This window comes from Olea europaea, chromosome 5 (assembly GCF_002742605.1).
Source record: "Olea europaea var. sylvestris chromosome 5, O_europaea_v1, whole genome shotgun sequence".
NCBI classification, from domain to species: Eukaryota; Viridiplantae; Streptophyta; class Magnoliopsida; order Lamiales; family Oleaceae; genus Olea; species Olea europaea.
This window is the reverse complement of record NC_036241.1, coordinates 9708731-9731351: the sequence shown is the minus strand read 5'-3', so window position 1 is coordinate 9731351 and position 22621 is coordinate 9708731. Positions and strand designations below refer to the sequence as shown.

The following is a 22621-nucleotide window of genomic DNA, read 5'->3' as shown; positions in this document are numbered from 1 at the left end:
GTCCTTACGAAGTGGTTCCAAAGCGACATCAAACTCGAGGGAACTCCAACTTTACGCACCGCAACGCACACTCTTCACAAACTAAATCCACTGAAGCAACCGAAGTGTCTCCTTGGAACCGAGGCATCTGGCTCTCCAAGGTGCTCCCTTAATAGATACCTCTGTCGCCAGTTTTAGAAGCACATCTATGTTTGGATCCTCTATGGATGTGACATCTCCATGAGTCTAATTGATGTGACATCAACTTTATGTTAACTCAGAAAAATTAATAACTACTCTAGAAGCAGCTGATTGACGCCTACGAGCAAACGTCTCACCCTATCAGATACATACATGTGTCCCACATCCAAGAGTGCCCCTCGTCTATAAATAGTCAAGGTTTAGCAAGAGGCAAAGGTAATGAAACTCATATTAAACTTAGCTCTTCACATCCAAGCATTATATATTCTCCTCCCCACTCTCATGTACAATTTCGGCACCGTTTCGATCATCGACCACTGACTTGATCGTCAGAGTGTACACGGCCATTACCATCCCCGTTGGTTCCGACCGTGTGCTCCTGAGTGTGTGTTGTTGTGCGCAGGGAGGAACACGTGGTATGGCTCTAGGTTGGCCACGTGGAGGTTCAATTCGTGAGGTCAGCATTTATCATAAATCACAAATTCACAATTTTGATTTCTTTGTCACAGAACACAGAACAATAACTAAAAAAAGAAAAGAGAGAGAGAGAGAGAAAATGATAGTCGACAGAATCTGAAGGAAAAAGGTGCTCACCTCAATTCACAAACTCACAGACACAGGAGGTTCGTCCAAGTCTATCACCGACGAATCGTTTTGCTCGTCAACCAGCTTCGCAAATATAGCTAGGAGGGACAGGAGAATGACTGGTCGTGTACTGCTTCTCCTCATTTGCATTGCTTCACTTCATTTGGTCATTTGGTGGACTGCTGGACAGTAGACTTGCTGCATATATATCCATGGTCCATGGATTGGATTTGGGGCAGTTGGACCTATTTTTTCTTTTCTTTTTTTAAAGGCCAACTCAAACAATGGCAAAACTAATATATATATATATATATATATATATATAGGCCCAAACCAGCAGTCATCTTCTTCAATTCTTCCTCACCTTTCTTCCACAGTTCCAACTTCCATCGCACCTCATCCTGCAACTAGCACCTAACTCTGAATGTTCCGGAGGAGCCCAACACGGGCGGTCTCGCCCCCTCGCCAAGTGCTAGCTCTGACACTACATGATGTAGGAAATCAACCTGATGCATTGCATCCTAAATCTACAAGATTACACTCCACCATTTTAGTGATCATCTCTATACTTCTAAAATAGCAGATGAAATATTGGATCACAGTTTTTTGATATCCCCATAGAGCAAGATCCCCACTCTCCCCCTTCCTTACAAGAGTATCATATAATGTAGTGAAGACACATTTACCCATTTTGTTGCAAAAATGAGACTCCACCCTTCTGCCACAAGACATGTCTTGGTCACGTCAACATTAAGTGTTCAGACGAAGTCCAGCAAGCGTACGTCTTCTTTGCACAAATAATAATCGTGATGAGAGAATTATCATCCCACGGGGAACAAGGCTCAATTCTAGTGTATTTAATATATTTAAATTCATGATTATAACAAAAGTCAATTTTTATTATTTAACTACATTTTATAACTAAAAATTGGTTTAAAAATCAAATGTGGGTGAAAGTATTGGATTTCTTACTCCATTGATCAACTCTTAGTTCTAATTCTCAACCAATAATAATTAACTCAATCCATGCAATTGTGAAGATCGATAATTTCACTTTTATTTACTATTATTTTCCAAAATATAATAAACATGTGATTACCATGAGATGATCTTATTCTTAGTTTGAATTCATATGACAAACATGCATTGATGTTTACTATTATCGCACAAGCCATAAACACTATTCTTAATATTTATGGCACGTGTGTTCCATAAATAGTATTTTATCTACCGTGAGTTTTCCAACATACGAAAAGAAACTTACTGTCATATTAACATTATGTAATTATGCATATTTATGAAATCACAACACAAGAATTAAGCCAAAAATACAAAGTCTTGAATTAAAAACCGTAGATATCCATGTCAGTTTTAAGAAACCTTTACTTCAAATTCGAACCAACAAAATTGGGAGTGGCCTAGACATTATGTAATAGTGACTTTCTTTGTCATGGAGAAAGCATGTTTGGTTAAGCTTAAGAAAAAACTAAAATAACTTTTCAATTACTTATTGTTTGCATATATCTTCGGATAACTTATGATTAACTTACTGAGAAGTAAACTTTTTAAGCGTAGTCAAACATGTTTAAACGAGCCCACAGTAATTCTTTAGACTTGTTACAGCATGCTATGCCGTGATACTCATTTAGGCAGCAAATATGTGTCTCCATATTTCTTTCTCAATGTCTCTTTAACGAAGTCATTTCAAGCTTTGATCAGAGCTTGTTGAGGCGCACCATTTACATGTGAAAGATGCAAAACATATGATATTTCCCATCGTGAACAATCCAAAATGTTTACTTACTCTTTTATTTATGTAAATGGAGGAGGTACAGACCCGTTAGATGACGACCCGAAAAACTTGAATGTTTTGACGTTTAGCGCCATGGTGGAAGATAAAGGTACGTTCCCAAACAATAAAAGTTCTACAATAATCAGTTGACTTGCTATATTAATGGTTGAAAACACTTAAATAATCTCATTTTGGCATAGAGGGACAAACTATGATGCTGTTGGAGGGCTGTCCAAAGGGCATGTCACGCCATTTTCTAGTGATGGAGCTGCCCGGGAGGCGCCCTCAGGTGCCATCGATCCAGATGAAAATGAAGAACTGGTGGTGACAAAGAAACGGATGATCGAAGCATCTGAATATTGCCTGTCCCAAATCGAACTCTTCACACCAGGAGTGGTAAGAACAAAGGAAAAATATGAAATAATTAGAAGCTTTTGAGTGCAAAAACATTGTCGTTCTTTTTTGAACTGTCGAAATTTGTGGAATTGTGCAGGTTTTGACGTTCAAGTAACTACTTCTGTTACTTGTTTTGGAAAGCAGTTCATATCCATTTTCATATATGTATAGTTCATTTTTAGTTTGAGCATACTTAGCCAATTTTGTAGCTTGATTGTGTAACTGTTAAGATTCTATTTTCGTGTACTACTAAGGTTCTAACTGTAGTGCCTACCAAAGAAAGTTTTTCTCTGAACTTTTGAGAAATAAGCTAAATTCCTTGATTTAGCTGGCATTATTAGTTGTGTATTATAATAGCGATCGAGCCAAGTGCACAAGGGTTAAATATTTCGCATTAAATCAATTACCCTGTTAGCAACAATGATCAGCCTCGACTTTTGATGATAAAAGAAAAAGACTGCATGATATAGAAATCTAATCAATAAAATTCCCAATGAGCTGGGTGATTCATACACATTAATTTATTATAACTACAAATGACCAACAACTAATGTAAGTGTACAACAAAACTAAGGTTAAATCTTTCATCAACAAACAAAAGATCTAGGAAATCGGTATCCCTCATTGTTTGGATCGTTGGATTATCGCTTTCAACAAGACTAACATAAAATCAACACCTTCACTATCGTTGTCGCCAGAACTACTATCACCACTTCCAGACAGCAACACTAACACCAACACCTTAAACAAATCAACACATCGTAGAAAAATACCACAACGTCATCACGTCAAATCCACTACCACCCCAACAGACCTATCGCCACCAACATCTCACCATCGCCATCGCAACCATTGCCACGACCACCATCGCCGACTGTCCCACCACCGTAGAAATACGAAAGCTACTATCACCACCACTCCAACCACCAACACCGATGCCTCACCGCATTAACCACCTATACCACCACCGCATTGCAACTCATCGCCACACCGCAGTCACCGGATCTACCACCAAAACACAAACAACTAATCAAATCAAAACCGCTAGCACCCCTCAACCACTACTTCAAAGACCTATTAGTAACAAACCGCCACGGCCTCAAAAACCACAAGTACGGAAGCCAACAACAACCACCACGATCTCATCTATGAAACAACAAGTAATAAACAACTATTTTCCTCCATTTTCATCGCTTCGTCGCTGCACCACTGCTCCGGCATCGTCACTATGCCGTTATTTCTAACAACGGCGATCTGCTGGTGATGCCATCACCACTGCTACGCCATGTAGCGATTGGGTTGCTCGTTTTGGATGGTGGTTGCTAAGCCACACAGCCACCATTTTCACGACATCGTCATTGCATCACTGCTTTGGCATCATCGCTATGCAATTATTTCGCACCACTGCTGTGCCGTGCAACGATCATGTGAAAGATTTGGACAGTGGTTGCTGCGTCGTGTAGCAATTCTGTGTAGAGAAAGCCAATGGGTGGTGTAGAGAGAAAGAATAGAGGAAGCTGATGGGTGGTGTAGGGAAAGAGAATGTAGAAATGTAAATAGAGAATTAAGGTTTGTGCGTGTATTATGTATTTAGTAAAAATTTTTTTTTTATAAAAAAATATTAATTAAAGTAAAATATCTAATTTTTGAAAAGTGAAACCTCCTACCTTATCTTAGAATATTAACATTCAAATATAGGATGAGGTGTAATTTCCACAAGTTACAATGTCTATCCTAATAATTAAGGAATGTCGAAATTGATATTTGAACTATCTGTCTTGATAGTTAGCATCTAAGGGAATCACATTTAAGGTGTATGATGGAAAAATATTTTTCATGAAGCATTAAGTACATTCATCAATGCTCAACTATCAAATGACCAACTTCTGACAAAGAATTAACACAATGCTATATTAGATAGGGAGTATTCCAAAATTTTATAGAGGACATTGTTATGTTTGATCAAAATAGTTTACAAAATTAATTGAAATGAATGAATGAAGAATAATTTGCAAAGTAATATGTGCACGTTGTATGTAAGATTCCAAAATAACAAGTATAAGATAAAAATATTCAACAAATTGTAAATACTAATCTCAAAATGAAGGATGAATCCACCATGATTTACTTCTTTATATTTCAATTGTAAAGATATAATAAACTTATGTTTTTTGAGAGAAATATCACTTGATCTTCAACAAAATATTACGAAATAATTTTATTTTATTTTTGGTTAACAATTGTATTATTCATTGTATAATTAGTAAATTCATGGGTATATTCTTCCACAAACTAAACATCAAATCCTAACACCAAATGAGCATTAAATACATACAAAATGATAATTACATGGATAACTAAAACTTTTTGAAAAATAAAATGTCATTTGACAACGTCATTCTTATAATTGACTAATTTAATTGACAGATTCTGTACCTGGCAAATTACTATAAATGACAAGCCAAATAAATTACAATCAAATTAATCAACTTATTATATACTTATCAAATTACTATGAATATCAATCATTGACAAATTTAATGGACATCTTAACTATCTAGTTTCATAAATTGCACACACTGATTTTCTTTGTATAGGTGTAAATATATAGTTGTGTACAGCTAATTTCCCATATATGGAGTTTCCATGTATAACTGCATGATTTTTTCTATTTAATGGAATTTTCACTATGATGAGAGGCATTCAGTCAATTTGATAGGAGATAACTAGCAAAACATGCATATCTACAATCAGCTTTGCATACATATATAATTAAATTGAAATTCATCACCTTCCACTTTACACGAGCATTTTCACCTATTACAACTACACAATCATACAAAATTTCTTGTCGACCCCAAAACATTCAATTCCATTAAACTCACCCACTAATTAACTGTAGGTTTCACTAATTCTCATTGGGGGGCCGAATCTGTTTAGGATCAGCAACTTTTTCACATTTTATAGTACCATGAACCAACTTCAAATATTTCATTAAGAATTTGCCTCTTCCTTTTTCTCTCATATTCTCTTTACACTATCCCCATGAATAGCAACAAATCCTTCACTTGCAAGAGTGGAAAGGGCATTTCGCAGCTAATTCAACCCAAAAAAAATTCAATTAGCAAATTCTATCACACATACAAGTACACAAGCGTGCGCACAGAGAGAAGAGGAACTTACATCACCAAGGTGTACTTCAGCGCCCGCACTTTGCTTCTTCAACTCTTCCAGTAACTGCAAAGTATATTTCAGCACAAATCAACTTCTTATTTACTTTAAAGACTGAAAGGCTAATGCACAACAATTTAAATTTTACATACATCCAACATGCGAGTCAAGGGCCCCCCCAAGTTGCATCTTCTCCATAATTATGTTGCGCGTAGTTGATACCAAATTCTCCCTTCTCATCCTTTCACTTGCAGAGACCCCAGTTGTAATGAGATCCATATCAATAGTTCCTGCACAATATATAACAATGATTTGCCATGTGCAGCAATACGAGCACAAGTTACCATGAGAAAATGAGCTTTGTTCAGATGAACCTTGCTTTTGAACCATACGAATGATAATTAATTAGCAAATAAAAACTGAAGTCAATTCTACAAGCTGTGGAATAAATTATATAATCGGCCATATACAAACATCAATCCTGTAACTTAAAGAGCTCAATGGGAGTAATTGCTGAAGTAGTTGAAGGTTTACCAGTTGAGTGGTCCGTAGCAGACTGCTGCAGTGCAACTTCGAGGAGCCTAAAAGCCTCCACAACGTCTGGCTTTTCAACCTGCAAGGACAAGTAACAAACGGTGTAAATCATCCCTTTTTTGAAATGCATTCTGTTAAGATAAGTGAAACTGAACGGACCCATTCTGAGAAACGAATCCTTGCCAACGCCTCACTGATGCGAATCAAACTTTCAATTTGCCTTGGTGTTGCTGTTATCACCTGTAGACAACAAAACCTTATGAGAAAACATAAAGAAGAAAAAGCATCATCATTATCGTTATTGTCGACACTGTCATTGATTCCAAGGCAATCATCAGCAGTAGAACTAGCATTATTAATATTATCAAATTGTAATCGATGCCAATATAGGAGCCTAAGAAATCCAATGACTGATAGGAACGAAGAATGATCACAATGAATCAAAAGCAATTTTATGAGAAAACATTTATTAATTCAAGAAATTTCATTATGACAGTAGATACCTATACACATCAGAAATCACACATGTTTAGTAAGTTTATAATATTAAATAAACTAAATTTCATAATTTGTGACCTTTTTGCTGCTTCCAGGGAAGTTTCCTCTTCTTCTCATCTCCACATACCCTCTTGTCAACTCTTCAGCGGCTTCATCTGATAACTTCGGATGTATATGTTTCCGAGCATAGCTCACATAAGCAGTTAACATTGAAAGGTCTATAACATCGTGATCTGAATTCTGCAAGGAGGCAAAATGGGAAGATGAACAAGTGAAATAACTTCTTTATTTAAGAAGGGTATTAGAAATGATTAAAAAAAAATTCATTCCTCAGGATTTTCGAAGTGTAATGCCACAACGTGCTTTGCAAGGCGCCTGTCTGTCTGCTCATTTGCCTTGTCGAGAATCAGATAAATCAAATCAAACCTGGAAAATACAGATTTTTATATCAGCAACGCTGTTAATTCCAATGTATGTACTTAAAAAAAAAAAAAAAAAAAGACAAAAAAATTTCAAAAAAAAAAAAATCTCTAATATTACTCCCTGTATCATCTCATATTCAGAATGTACAAAATTGACACCATTAGTGATGTTCTCTATCCCGTCCTAGCCTACACAGTTGCACCAATGTTCCCAGGAAAACCAATTCAAAGGCATAGCATGCTCCTCTGCTTTCAAAAAAGACTTTAAAACCTCACAGTACTATGCTTTGGCACCCACTAATTAAGCTTTTACCTGGACAACAAGGTAGGAGGAAGGTGTATATTGTCAATCACAGACAGCCGAGGATTGTATCGTGATCCAATCGGATTTGCACAAGCCAAAACTGAAGTTCGAGCATTAAGGGAAGCAATGATCCCTGCCTTTGCAATTGAAACAGTTTGTTGCTCCATTACCTGAAGAAAAGACCAAATTAAAATAAGATCAGAATAATCAAAAAATCGTGGAAACTTGATGGCACACATCAATACTTCATATCAAGTTGTGGCACTTCATAACTGTTCCCACCACAATATTTTAAAATACAACAAGGTAAGTTGGTTAATGAGAAAAGGAGAAAGATAGTTGTTTAGAATTTCACCTCATGTAACATGCTCCTTGCATTTTCAGACATTTTGTCAAATTCATCAATACAGCAGATCCCTCTGTCACTCAGAGCCAAGGCTCCACTCTCGAGAACCTACAAAGTCATTTTCAGTAAGATAGATATTTCCCAAGTTTGCAATGCTATTGAATAACAAATGAGCCTAGATACTTCTAAAATCAAACAAAATTGAGCCTCATATTTTTAAACCCGTACAGTTTCTCCTGTTTCAGGATCTTTGGCAACATACGCAGTCAATCCAACAGCAGAGCTTCGTCGCCCACTGGTATAGATACCACGAGGAGACAGCTTATGTATGTACTGGAGCAGCTGAGATTTGCTCGTTCCAGGATCACCAACAAGAAGAATGTTGATGTCTCCTCGGAAGCTAGCCCCAGAAGGCAACTTCAATGCATTTCCACCAAAAAGCTACATAGGATTCACCCCAACAAGATTTAAGAACATGCAAATCAAACAAGCTTGACATATTAAGCTTAAATGTAGATGAATCAAACAGGATTTTAACAACAAGTACAATTTGGCACCTGGCATAATAGGCCTTTTTTTACATCATCCAACTCCCATATGTTTGGTGCCAAAGATCTAGTCAATCTTGTATATATATCAGGCTGTTTAGATAGCTCTTTTAATAGCTCTACCTGCAATATTAAACAGGAATCTCATAGAAAGTCAAATTAAATACAAATTTTATTTTGAATTGACGAAGAAATACAATACACTACCTTGTCTTCATAGTCAACAGAAGAATCGTTATCATTTCTACTTGCTCCATCGTCAGTTTCCATAGGGTCTTCCACATGCAATCTTGACTTGTCAGTCTTCTTTAAATGAAGACAGTCAATGTAAGTCTGAAAACAAAAGAAATAGTTATTTATTTCGAAACACATTTCTAATTACCACGCATTATTTTCATATAGGAGTTACAAGTCCACAAGATCACAACTCCGAGACCTCACTAGAGAACCTAAAAGGAATCCAAGGAGTTATAGGTGCTCGCCTTGAATATTGACTTCACAGTCCTCTGTGTTTGCCCAATTCTGACACTCATAGCCCGGTAAATTCCAGTAGCCTAAGAGTAAAACTAGCACCTTCGATCAAAATACAACAAAAGAAAAGCTGCAGTTGATATACTTTAAGAAAATACAATGTAAATATGTATGATCTCACCTCAACTCTATCACCTGGCTTGCCAGCATCCACTAGCTTATCATGCATCAACAAACTTACTGTATGAGGTGTCCCTCCTTCAGGGATCTCATTTGGGGTTTCTTGAAGTCTAACAATTTGTTTATCAGCAAACCTAATTTTTGAACAGAATCAGCTAATGGAATATTTTAAGTTGTCAAAAACTAAGTAGTTTCCGAGGAAGAAGCAGCAACTAAAGGACAATGCCACCACTTGCACAGAAATTTCAACAGATTTCAATGTTAAAAAATTGAACACAATGAAATGGTTTAAAGCTTCAAATTCAATTGCATTAATTTTTCTAAAGACTTCATATATGCATATGAAGTTCTCAGCCTTTTTGTATCAGCAGCATATTTTGCAGAATCTGCGTGGGTTTCTTTAAACTACTAGCTAACTGCATGTTTGGATTTCCATATATACACACTCCTGAACCGACTTGGCAAAATTAAATCATTACAGATTGATATTATCGGTAACAGGCTGGTTTACCCTGGTATTTCGTTAGTAATAATTATGCCTTTATTTTATATTTTATGTTTTGGCTTTAGTAGAGAATAGGAAACTTCAATGTTCTCGTATTACAATGGTTGTAATCAATTCTTAAACTGTATAATTTATTGATGACCTTTGTAACTGATGTATTTTATTTATTGGCCATGATAATTGCTAGTCCCCCCCCCCCCCCCCCCCAAAACCCCAACAATCCCCAAAAAAAAAAAAAAAAAAAAAAACACACACACACAGAGTATGGCATGGGTACTAGCAGGCGCAAAACAGTAAAGGGAGAAGCCCTTCTCAATTACCTCTGTCAACAACAATTGGGTCAGAGTAGAAACCACACACGAGACATCTAAATACGGCTTCCCTGATCTCAGGAATAATCGAACTACACCGGATAATCATCCCTTTTATGGACACCATCTTTTCGATATCTGGTAAGAGCAGAAGACAGTATAAGACTGAAAATTGACACCAAAAAAGATACAAAAAACCTCAAACTAACCAGATGGATTGAGATTTCTCATTGAAATTGAGCTCCTGAGGTTGAAAATCCTAGCTTGTATATGCTTCTCGAATAGTGGATTGATTCTATTGACCATATCCATCATGACAATATCAAAAATGGCTAAAACCTCGAGTGGGTACTTAACCATTTTGGTATAAAGATCACTATCATAATCGTAAACATCCTGCGCATCAACATCAAGCGACTCGCCCTCGATTTCAATCACATGGTTAATAGCCTGCATGTATTTCCCTTCACTCTGGTGTGGATTTTCACGGAAATGCCTCAAAAACCTCAAAATAGCTGCATTCACATCTTGAACACTGATATTAGGGGCGGAACTAGGGGGGGTTTTATAGGGGCAATTGACCCCCTAGATTTTGGGGGAAAAAAAATATTGCTTAGCTTTTTTTTTTTTTTTTTTCCTTTAGTTTTTTTTTATTAGAAGATACTCAATAAATTTTATTTTTGCCCCCCTAAGCCAAGTTGTCTGGGTCCGCCCCTGCTCAGGAATAATCGAACTACACCGGATAATCATCCCTTTTATGGACACCATCTTTTCGATATCTGGTAAGAGCAGAAGACAGTATAAGACTGAAAATTGATACCAAAAAAGGTACAAAAAACCACAAACTAACCAGATGGGTTGAGATTTCTCATTGAAATTGAGCTCCTGAGGTTGAAAATCCTAGCTTGTATATGCTTCTCGAATAGTGGATTGATTCTACTGACCATATCCATCATGACAATATCAAAAATGGCTAAAACCTCGAGTGGGTACTTAACTATTTTGGTATAAAGATCACTATCATAATCGTAAACATCCTGCGCATCAACATCAAGCGACTCGCCCTCGATTTCAATCACATGGTTAATAGCCTGCATGTATTTCCCTTCAATATGGTGTGGATTTTCACGGAAATGCCTCAAAAACCTCAAAATAGCTGCATTCACATCTTGAACACTAATATTGGTGCCCCAAACATACATTGGCGGGGCCTCATCTATATCATCTCCATCGCCAGCATCAGAGGAAGGCGGGGCATCGTCCGTTGACGAAGGTGTGGCAGCAGCCGTAGGAGTGGTGGAGGATCTTCTGCCTCGACCTCTACCCCGGCCGGGATTTGTGCTAGACGGTGTCGGAGTAGCATCAGGAGTGGTGAACCGGGAATCCGATGGCGGTGGCGGCGGGGTAGCGTATGTAGACCGCCGGCCACGTTTCTGGCGCCTGGAATCACTGGGAGAGGAAAATGTATTGCCGATAGGACTTGAAGCCAAACTATCAGGCGACAATGGTGCCGCTATTAAAAAATTATCCAATCAATCCAAGCAAAAATACACAAAAATACAGATTCAAATCTACATAAGTTCTTGCTTTCCTAATACACACATAATGAGAGAAAGAGAAGGAAAACTTACCGCCGTGAGAGTTGGCCGGAGAGGAGTTGGATGCCATAGTATACGATCTCTGTAAGTCTCTGTGGATAGTCGGGGGAGTCTGAGGAAATATGTTGATTTTGGCGGGAAAATGTTCGTAGTTGTGTTCTTTCTGTTGTAAAACAACTACAAGAATAGTCTAGAAAGGCATATAATTAGTCTAAAATAGGACACCTTGTAAAAAAAAAAAAAAAAGGCATATAATTACAGTTTACGAATCATATTTTATAAATATAACCTATGAAACGTTCGTATGCATTATTTTAGCCCATATTTGACAATCATTATTTGAATTTTTTTTTAACATATTCATTTATAATCACACATTTATAAAATAAAATATTTTGTATATAAATTTAAATTTTTTTTCCTACTTTTTAACTGCACATTCTTCTAAAAATCATTATTTAAAATATTGTATTTCCCAAATAATAATCATCGCTTGGTTATCGATGTTTCCTTAAACTTTTTTCTATAAAAGACTATCTTCTTTTTGTGAATTTTATAAAATTTATTGTATTTTTTTCTTAAACTCCAACATGAAATTTATAAAAGTTAATTTGGCCTATTTGAGCCCCCTCTTTTCCCAAAATACACTTTAAAATAATATTTTAATGGATAATGTGTCGTAAAAAAAAAAAATTGATTTGCATGTAATATTATTCAATTGAAAAATGTGTGATCAAAATGTATTTTGAAAATAATGGGGACCAAATATGGAGTTACTTTCTAGACTAAGTGATCAAATTGATATTGGTATTAAATGTGTTTTTAGAAATAAACGAGATGAAAATTGGATAACTGTGCGTAATACGCTAAATTAGTGGCCCAATATTATAATAGAGAAGAATACATAGATTTTAGAGTCTATTAACATGCTTATTGCTTTTGCATGTCCTAAAGAATTTAGGCATGTTTGATACAAGCCAATTCCGTGGAAAATTCACCCAAATGTGTTGTTTGATAAGCAAAATTTTTAATTATCCAATCAATCCAAGCAAAAATACACAAAAATACAGATTCAAATCTACATAAGTTCTTGCTTTCCTAATACACACATAAATGAGAGAAAGAGAAGGAAAATTTACCGCCGTGAGTGTTGGCCGGAGAGGAGTTGGATGCCATAGTACACGATCTCTACAAGTCTCTGTGGATAGTCGGGGGAGGGTGTATGGGGTAGGGTTTGGGGAGTCTGAGGAAATATGTTGATTTTGGCGGGAAAATGTTCGTACTTGTGTTCTTTCTGTTGTAAAACAACTACAAGAATAGTCTAGAAAGGCATATAATTACAGTTTATGAATCATATTTTATAAATATAACCTATGAATATGAATCATTATTTTAGCCCATATTTGACAATCATTATTTGATATTTTTTTTTAACTTATTTATTTATAATCGCACATTTACAAAATAAAATATTTTGCATATAAATTTAAATTTCTTTTTCTACTTTTTAACCACACATTCTCTTAAAAATCATTATTCAAAATATTGTATTTCCCAAATAATAATCATCGCTTGGTTATCGATGTTTCCTTAAACTTTTTTCTATAAAAGACTATCTTCTTTTTGTGAATTTTATAAAATTTATTGTATTTTTTTCTTAAACTCCAACATGAAATTTATAAAAGTTAATTTGGCCTATTTGAGCCCCCTCTTTTCCCAAAATACACTTTAAAATAATATTTTAATGGATAATGTGTCGTAAAAAAAAAAAATTGATTTGCATGTAATATTATTCAATTGAAAAATGTGTGATCAAAATGTATTTTGAAAATAATGGGGACCAAATATGGAGTTACTTTCTAGACTAAGTGATCAAATTGATATTGGTATTAAATGTGTTTTTAGAAATAAACGAGATGAAAATTGGATAACTGTGCGTAATACGCTAAATTAGTGGCCCAATATTATAATAGAGAAGAATACATAGATTTTAGAGTCTATTAACATGCTTATTGCTTTTGCATGTCCTAAAGAATTTAGGCATGTTTGATACAAGCCAATTCCATGGAAAATTCAACCAAATGTGTTGTTTGATAAGCAAAATTTTCCATTGAATTCGTTTTCCACCCGATCCCTACGTGACCCAAATTCTTGGTTTTGAAGGAAATTGTTTTCCTTTGGTTTTGGACTTTTGTTGAGAAAGTGTTTTCCAACCTTTTTTTTTTTGTTATTTTTTTTTTGGTTAATTTTTGGCAATAAAAATAAATTATATCCATAATTATAATAAATTATATCCCTTTAATTGACAATTTTCATTAAAAACAAAGTCAAATGAACACCAAAGGATCCAAAATTTCCACATTTTCAGGTGAAAAATTATATCAATTAAATATATATAATTAACAATTCCCAGTAAAACAAGTTCTAGGCAATTCAATTCCCTGAAATTTGTTTTCTTTCCACCTAAATTACATTCTTACATTCAAACGGACATTTACTATTTATCAAATGAATGTCAAAAGTACATGGCTCAATGGTTTTATTAAAAAAAAAAAAAAAGTATTTGTAGGAACTTCCGACTTAAAATATCATTAGTATCTGGATAATATTTTCAAACTTAGAAAAGCTCTTTACGATTTAAAGTAAGTCCCTAGAACATGTTTTGAAAAAGTAAGCAAGTTTCTTCTTTCAAACGGTTTTTCAATAGGTAAAGCAAATGTTACAATTTTTATCAAAATAAAAAAGGATGATGTGATTATTGTACAAATTTATATTAATGATATTATTTTTGGTACCATTGACATTTCTCTTTGTGACGAATTTTCTAAGCGTATGAGCAAATAATTTGAAATGAGCATGATGGTGTAAGTCAATTTATTTCTCAGGCTTCAAAATCAAACAAACTAATGATAAAATATTCATTATTCAACTTAAGTACATTATGAAAATGCTCAAAAAGTTTAAAATGAAGGAATTGAAGTCAGTGAATACTCCAATGAGTTCATCAATCAAATTGGAAAAAGGCGATCATGGTAATTTCATAGATATAACAAAATATTAAGGTATGATCGGATCCCTTCTTTACTTAATTACAAGTAGACTCGATATTATGTTTATTACGTACTTATGTGCTAGATTTTAATCCAATCATAAAGAATCACACCTTAGTGTCATAAAACAAATTTTTAGATATCTCGGTGGCACTAGAACAATAGATCTTCGATATCTTAAGGGCGCTCATTTTGATTTATGTAGCTATTTGGATACTGATTGGGCCGGTTGCACAATTGACCATAAGAATACTGGCGAAACTTGTGACTTCTTAGACTTTGCAATTGTATAGTGGTTTAGTAGGAAATAAAATTCCATCAAATGCCCTACCGCCAAAACTGAATATATCTTGGTCGTTAGTCCTTGTGCACAAGTTCTATGAATGAAACAAACACTAAGTGATTATTACTTATCATTCAATCACATGTATATCATGTGTGATAACATTAGTACCATAAAATATATCAAAAGATTCTGTCTTGCTTTCTTGAACCAAGGATGTTAGAATTAGACATCACTTTTATGTACAGAAAGTGGTTTATTAGAATTTGAAAATACGAAAAATCAATTGGTCGACATTCTTACTAAACCTCTTGCACTTGATAGATTCCTATATATTTGAAGAGGTTCGGGCATTATTGATGAAATTGATATATGTGGCTAAATTGTATTTGTTTTAACAATTTATATAATTGATTTTATGTGAAACAATGGTCGAAGTTGTCTTTCAACTTTGATATTTTATATTCTCTATTAAAAAAAGGGAATGGATGACTTTCGGACGTCCGGAAGGGTGTTCGAAAAGTGAGAGGGCTTGGAGTTTAAAAAGATAGATTTGTGGCATGTCGGGATTTTCATTTTCAAAACCTCATTTCTTCAACATTTTAATTCATTTCTCTTGTTCAACTCTCTAAATCCGTTCTTAATCTCACTAAATCTACCATCAATCTTCAAACTATTCACTTGATTTCAAAAACCCCGTCACATTTTCAATCAAAATTTCTTCAACCGCACAATTTTATCTATTAAAACCTCAACATCTCACCCTTGAGGTGGAAGTCTGAACCGTACTACTTCACACTCTTCAAACCATCTTTCAACCAATGCCAAGGGAAAATAGCAAGGGCAAGAGACTAAAGAGGATCGAGAAACTACCAATTCCTTCATTCGATGATGAAGTATATGTACTGGATAACCCTTTTGAAAAATTCTCCATTCTCTTTGGTAAGAATGTTGATTTTGCTTCCTTTACATTTGAAGTCCCTTCATTTCATATTGAGGAAGTTTTCATTGGCATGGGTTGAACATCAATTGCTACACTAGAAGAACATGCTTATCCTAACCTTATAAAATCCTAACCTTATAAAATGTTTTACAAAGATATGATTTCCAATCCTAGTTTGGATAGCATTTCATGTTTACTCAAGGGCAAACAAATTAAAATTACCAAAACTCTTCTACAAACTCTACTTAGAACTTGCGAAATGTGAAAATCAAATCTTTTGCCATATAGCCCATCCAACTCTTGAGGGCTATAATCCTAGCATGCGTAGAGTTATCGAAAAAATTTTGAACATTCTACCAGGCTTTGTACCAACCAACTCTTTCTACCACACAAAACTTTGCACGACATCATTGCCTATGTAATTCTTCCTAAGCAAAGTTATCACGATAAGGTTACTCATTCTAATCTTTTCAATCTTGACTCTTTTTGTCGGATGCAAATTCGATTTCCCAGCCATAGTCATTGGTCACATGAAAGTCGTTCATTCTACCACTCGTATCAATGACTTACCCTATGGCATGCTTCTCACTAAAATCGTTTAGTATTTTGAAGTTTCTTTGAATGGTGAAGTTTCCATTTCATCGGTCTCACCGACACAATCAATACTCAAACTCTTAAACAAATGAAAATTGTTAATGAGCAAGGACAATAGATGTCCTAAATTAAAGGTTTTGATATGAGTCAGGTCTCTCGAGTCTACATTTGAAAAGGATGAAGATGAGGTCGGTGATGATTACGATGAAGAAGATGTGCTAATTCTTCCCAGCTCGCCTCGTAACATCTTTGGCTCAAGTGTCCCTCTTCTTACCTTCGGTTTCGCATTCATTGATGATCACAGTAATCTCTTGAATAGGCATATTGACTCTCTTACCACTTTAGTCAATGGAGTTGACGGGTTGCTTCATGAAGTGCTTGCTCAACAAAATGCACTCAATGCTCATCTTACACAATTTTTCCTCCTCTAGAGCACTAGAAGATTATTTGCATGTTTTTGTATTATGGAACCATTTTTTATAGTCCTTAAACTTTAGTATGTTTTTGACATTTTATCACTTATGTTTTGATATACTTTTTGATATGAATGTTGTCTCCTTTCTTGTCTTTGCATAAACTTTCCCTTATGTGTTTAATTGAGGGAGATTTAATGCTTTGATCACATATGCGCTATCTTTTTACTTATAACAAAAGGGGGGAATGAATAAGATGATATACTTTAAATGATAATTAGTGGAACTTATATGCTTTGAATGATTTATTATTTGATAGGCTTTGAATGAATGACAATTGTATATGTTAAAATGAATATCTCTATTCAATTCCTTATTGATATTATGTTGCAAATCTTCTTGTTTGTTATAATAAAAACGGAGAAATTGTTGACATATGGTTGACATATGATTGCCTTTAACTTTATGCCTCTATCAAAGGTGTTCCAAAAATGTATGTGATCGAGTAAATAGTTCTACGAATGAATGGATTGTATCTGTTAGGAAATATGTAATTGGCAAATCTGTGACCAAGGACCAAAATGTAATAATTGTAAAGTCAAGGATTAAAATGTCATAATTGTAAGGTCAAGGACCAAAGTGTCAAATGTCCAATAGTTCAGGGACTTGAGTTGCAATTAATCAAAGTGTTGAAGGCTAGGTCTAGGGTTGTGATGGATGCCTCGAAGTTGCAAACGGCGTGAGATTTCGCTAGAGTCACGCCATGATCTCGCTCGAGCCACGATTGCAGAACCACTGTCGCTAGACCCTCGCCAGCAGGTCGCTCAAGCGAAGTGGACGTCGCTCGAGTCACGCTGGTCCCTCGCTCGAGCGACCTATTTATCTGGGCAACATTAAATTTAAAAGCTTGCGAATTTTTGACGCGCCACAAGACCATATGTTGAGCCCTATAAATACCATTCGTCTCCTTCGAGTTGAACATCGAGGAAATACACATTGAAGCCATATTATTGATTCTCTCTAAAATCCTTGGAGATCAAAATCCTCGAAAAGCTTTTGTTGAAAAACTTTTCTTTAATCTTTCATATTCCTTGGAGATTAATCATTTATATCTTTCACACCAAGGTTCAAAAAGCCAAACAATCTTCAAAACTTTTCAGATTAAAAATCCTTGGCTTTTGCAGAAAAACATCACACCCTGAAACACCAAAACACCACCTTCTCCAAATCCTATAAAACTTCCAGAAGATCCTCAGATTGAAGATCCGGGAAGAACTTGCTTGAAGAGCGGGAGTGCTTGACGATTCACGGGAAGTAGAAGTCACACAAGGCTGGGATGGTAGCACAGATCTGCTAGATCCAGGAGAGTCTTGTTCTCAAACAGTAAGGAGGTCAGAAAATTGAGGGGATCAATTGTTCTGACGTACTGTAAGTTACCTTCTACAAATAGTGGATCTCTACTGGCTTGTGCCCGGAGTTTTTACCCAGTTGGGGTTTCTCCGTCAACATTCGTTGTGTTCTTTTATTGCTTTAATTTATCTATTGTTACCGGTAATTCAATATAGGTAATTAAGACATGTGAATGAATCTGGACAAACTTTAATTCTTGTGACTTGTTGCAGGAATTAATTGATAAGTTTTTTAATTCCGCATGAACACCTATTCACCCCCCCTCTAGGTGTTAGTTGGGTCAAACGTTAGGTTTTTCAAGTGGTATCAGAGCGAAATCTTGAATCCTGACCCATAGCTGTCTAGATGAGTCAATCACTGTCTGTACCTTCGTTTTTCGACAGAAGTAATTATGCGTATTGGAAAGTTAGAATGCGTGCATTCCTCAAATCATTAGATGAGCATGTGTGGATTAGTGTTCAAAATGGTTGGAAACCTCCCTCTAGTATCGTATCAGGAAACATTCATCTTACTGACATATCATTGTGGACTAAAGATGAGTTAGCTGCATGTAACTGGAATAGTAAGGGAATTCATGCATTATTCATGGCACTATCACCAGAAGAGTTTAGGCGAGTCTCTATGTGCGAAACTGCTAAAGAGGTTTGGGACATTCTCGAACAACACATGAGGGAACTAAAATAGTAAAAAACTCAAAACTGCAAATGCTAGCTTCTAGATTTGAAGAAGTGAGAATGAAAGATGATGAAACATTTGATGAGTTTTACGCTACGCTAAATGACATAGTTAACTCGAGTTTCAACCTAGGTGAGAGAATTCCCGAGACCAAGATAGTAAGAAAGGTACTTAGATCCCTACCTGAGAGATTTAGGCCTAAAGTCACTGCTATCGAGGAAAGTAAGGACCTAGATGAAGTTAAGATCGAAGAATTGGTAGGATCCTTGCAAACCTATGAACTTACTCTCTCACAACACAAGAAAGGAAAATCCATAGCCCTAAAATCCAATAAAGAAGGTGAATTGTCTCACAATGAGTCACTTAGGGATGAGGAAATCGCATACTTTGTCAAGAAATTCCAAAAAGTCCTCAAGAATAAGAGAAAGCCTCAGGATAGAAAGAATGAAGCCCCTAGTAGATTCACAAAAGATAAAATTGAGAAAGATAACAATGAGGGGTCTAGTGAGAAGCCACATTTGGTTAGATGCCATGAGTATCAAGGAATAGGTCACTATAGGAATGAATGTCCGAGCTATAAGAAAAATCAAAGAAAAGGGAAAGGTAAGGCCTTAGTTGTCTCACTTACTGATAATGAATCTGAGACCAGTGATAGGCAGGAATCCTCCAGTAGTGATGATGAAGGAAATTATATGGCATTTGTAGCTACTGTTAAGAGTGAGTCTGATAAGGAAAGTGATAAGGTTGAGGAAGAGCAATCAAATGATAATTCTGTTAATGAGAATGAGGATGAGGATGACATAGACCTACAAGAAGCATATCAACAACTGTTTAAAGAAAGCCTTAAAATAAAGAAGGTCAATAAATCCCTACTTAAAAAGCTTGACGAACTTGAAAGCGAAAAAGAGAAACTGGGTGGTAAGCTTCAGGAGTCACTTAAGAGCGGTAGCGAGTTGAAGTGTGTCAATGAGAAATTGGAAGACAAGGTTAAGAGTTTGACTAGTGAATTGGAAAAATCTAATGCCCATCTTCAGACATTCATTAGTGGAACTAAGAAATTAGATAACCTATTGGGAATGAATAAGCCAATGGGAGACAAGAGAGGTCTGGGATATGTTGAGGGTAATACAACTATTGCTGGACCATCTAAGACTGTCTTCGTGCCTGCCTCTAAGCCTAATACGGTTAGGAGTCCAAGTAAAGGTAAGAGCATTCCTAGGGAACAAAGTCATCAATCACGTAGGAACATTAGGACCAGGTACCCTCAGACACGTACTTTTGAGCCTAGGTTTATTCCCACCTGCCACCACTGTGGTGCTCTAGGACACACTAGGCCTAGATGTTACAAGTTAGGCAATGAGCGTAGAAGTCAAAACATTCCTAGTCAGGTTAGCTTTCTGTCTAATCAGGTTAGTCATCTGACTGAGATGCTTACTAAGCTAACTAAGAGTAACTTGTCGCCTAAAAGGATTTGGGTCAAAAAGGGTGATTTAGATAGACTATCAGGTCAAGAGAAATGCCTTGTTGCTAATGTTGCATTAAAAGCTCAAAATTCTAATATGTGGTACCTGGATAGTGCATGTTCTAGGCATATGTGTGGTAATAAATCTTTGTTTACTACTCTTGATGAATGTAATGGTGGTATTGTTACTTTTGGAGATGGGGGCTCTGCACCTATTCTCGGCAAAGGTACCGTACAAATGCTTGGTTTGCCTGTGATGTCTAATGTGCTATATGTGGAAGGTTTAAAATCAAATTTGCTAAGCATCAGTCAAATCTGTGATAATGATTTTGAGGTTAGTTTTGTGCAGAAGAGATGTACCGTATATGATTCATCCGGTGGGGTAGTCCTTGAAGGGGTTAGGACATCCGACAATTGTTATGGGGTACTACCTAATTCTAACTATGTGTGTAGGAGTGCTAAAATTGATGTAAGTGAGCTCTGGCATAAAAGATTAAGTCATTTGAATTACAAGAGTCTTGAACAATTGTCTAAGAAAGAACTGGTAGATGGCCTGCCTAAGTTAGGACCTAGCAAAAATACTGTGTGTGGACCATGTCAACTAGGTAAACAACTTAAGGGGAGCCATAAGAAGACCACTAAAATTCTGACCAAAAGACCACTGAAATTGATTCACATGGATTTAATGGGACCCTCTAGGACCGAGAGTTTAGGTGGTAAGCGCTACATCCTTGTCGTTGTAGATGACTTTTCGAGGTTTACTTGGATAGAGTTGCTTAGGGAAAAATCTGATGCTTGTGACCTTATTAAGTCTCTGTGTAAACGGCTTAGCAATGAACTGAATCTCAAAGTGTCTAGAATGCGTAGTGACCATGGAAAAGAATTTGAGAACTTCAACCTTGAGAGTTTTTGTATGGATGAAGGGATAATGCAGGAGTTCTCTTCCCCTATCACTCCGCAACAAAATGGGGTGGTTGAAAGGAAGAATCGTGTCCTTCAGGATATGGCTAGAGTCATGCTTCATGGTAAGGAATTAGCCCTACACTTTTGGGGAGAAGCTATTAACACTGCATGCCACATAGTTAATAGAGTCTACCTTAGACCCAAGACTGATCAGACACCCTATGAAATTCATAAGGGTAAAAAGCCTACTGTTAAGTATCTTCGAATATTTGGGAGTAAGTGCTACATTTTGCGGGATAGAGAGAGCTTGGGTAAGTTTGAATCAAAAAGTGATGAAGGGATCTTCCTGGGGTACTCGAGGAATAGCCGTGCATTTAGAGTGTATAACTCACGTACCCGTGTGGTGATGGAGTCTATAAATGTTGTGATAGATGATGGTATGAGTGAGGGGGAGAGTGCTAAAAAATGTGATAAAGATGGTGATCGTTTGGTTTCCAGTGATCCTACCGAACTACCTGTGCCTGAAACATCTGAAAAGGAAACACTTCTAGATAAACATTCTAAGGAACCATCAACTAGGGTTAAATCTAACCATCCTAAGGATAATATCATTGGGGATCTAGATGAAGGGATGAGACTTCGTAGGAGAGTATTGAATAATCTAGCATACACTAGCTATGTGTCTCAAGTCCAGCCTAAGAAAGTTGAAGAGGCTCTTAGTGATGAGTGTTGGGTAAATGCAATGCATGAGGAGCTAAATCAATTTGCTAAGAATAATGTGTGGATATTAGTTCCCAGACCAAAAAATTGCAATGTGATCGGTACCAAGTGGATCTTTAAGAACAAGACAGATGACCAGGGTACTATTACTAGGAATAAGGCAAGATTAGTTGCTCAGGGGTATACTCAGGTTGAGGGGATTGATTTTGATGAGACTTTTGCCCCTGTTGCACGACTTGAGTCGATTAGGATTCTGCTGGCTGTTGCATGTACCTTAGGGTTCAAGTTGCATCAAATGGATGTTAAAAGTGCCTTCTTGAATGGACT

General features: G+C 36.1%; 1 pseudogene; it reads right to left on the bottom strand.

Annotated features, from left to right (window-relative positions):
• Positions 1-5698: 5698 nt before the first annotated feature.
• LOC111394217 lies at positions 5699-13066 on the bottom strand (annotated as a pseudogene).
• Positions 13067-22621: the final 9555 nt, after the last annotated feature.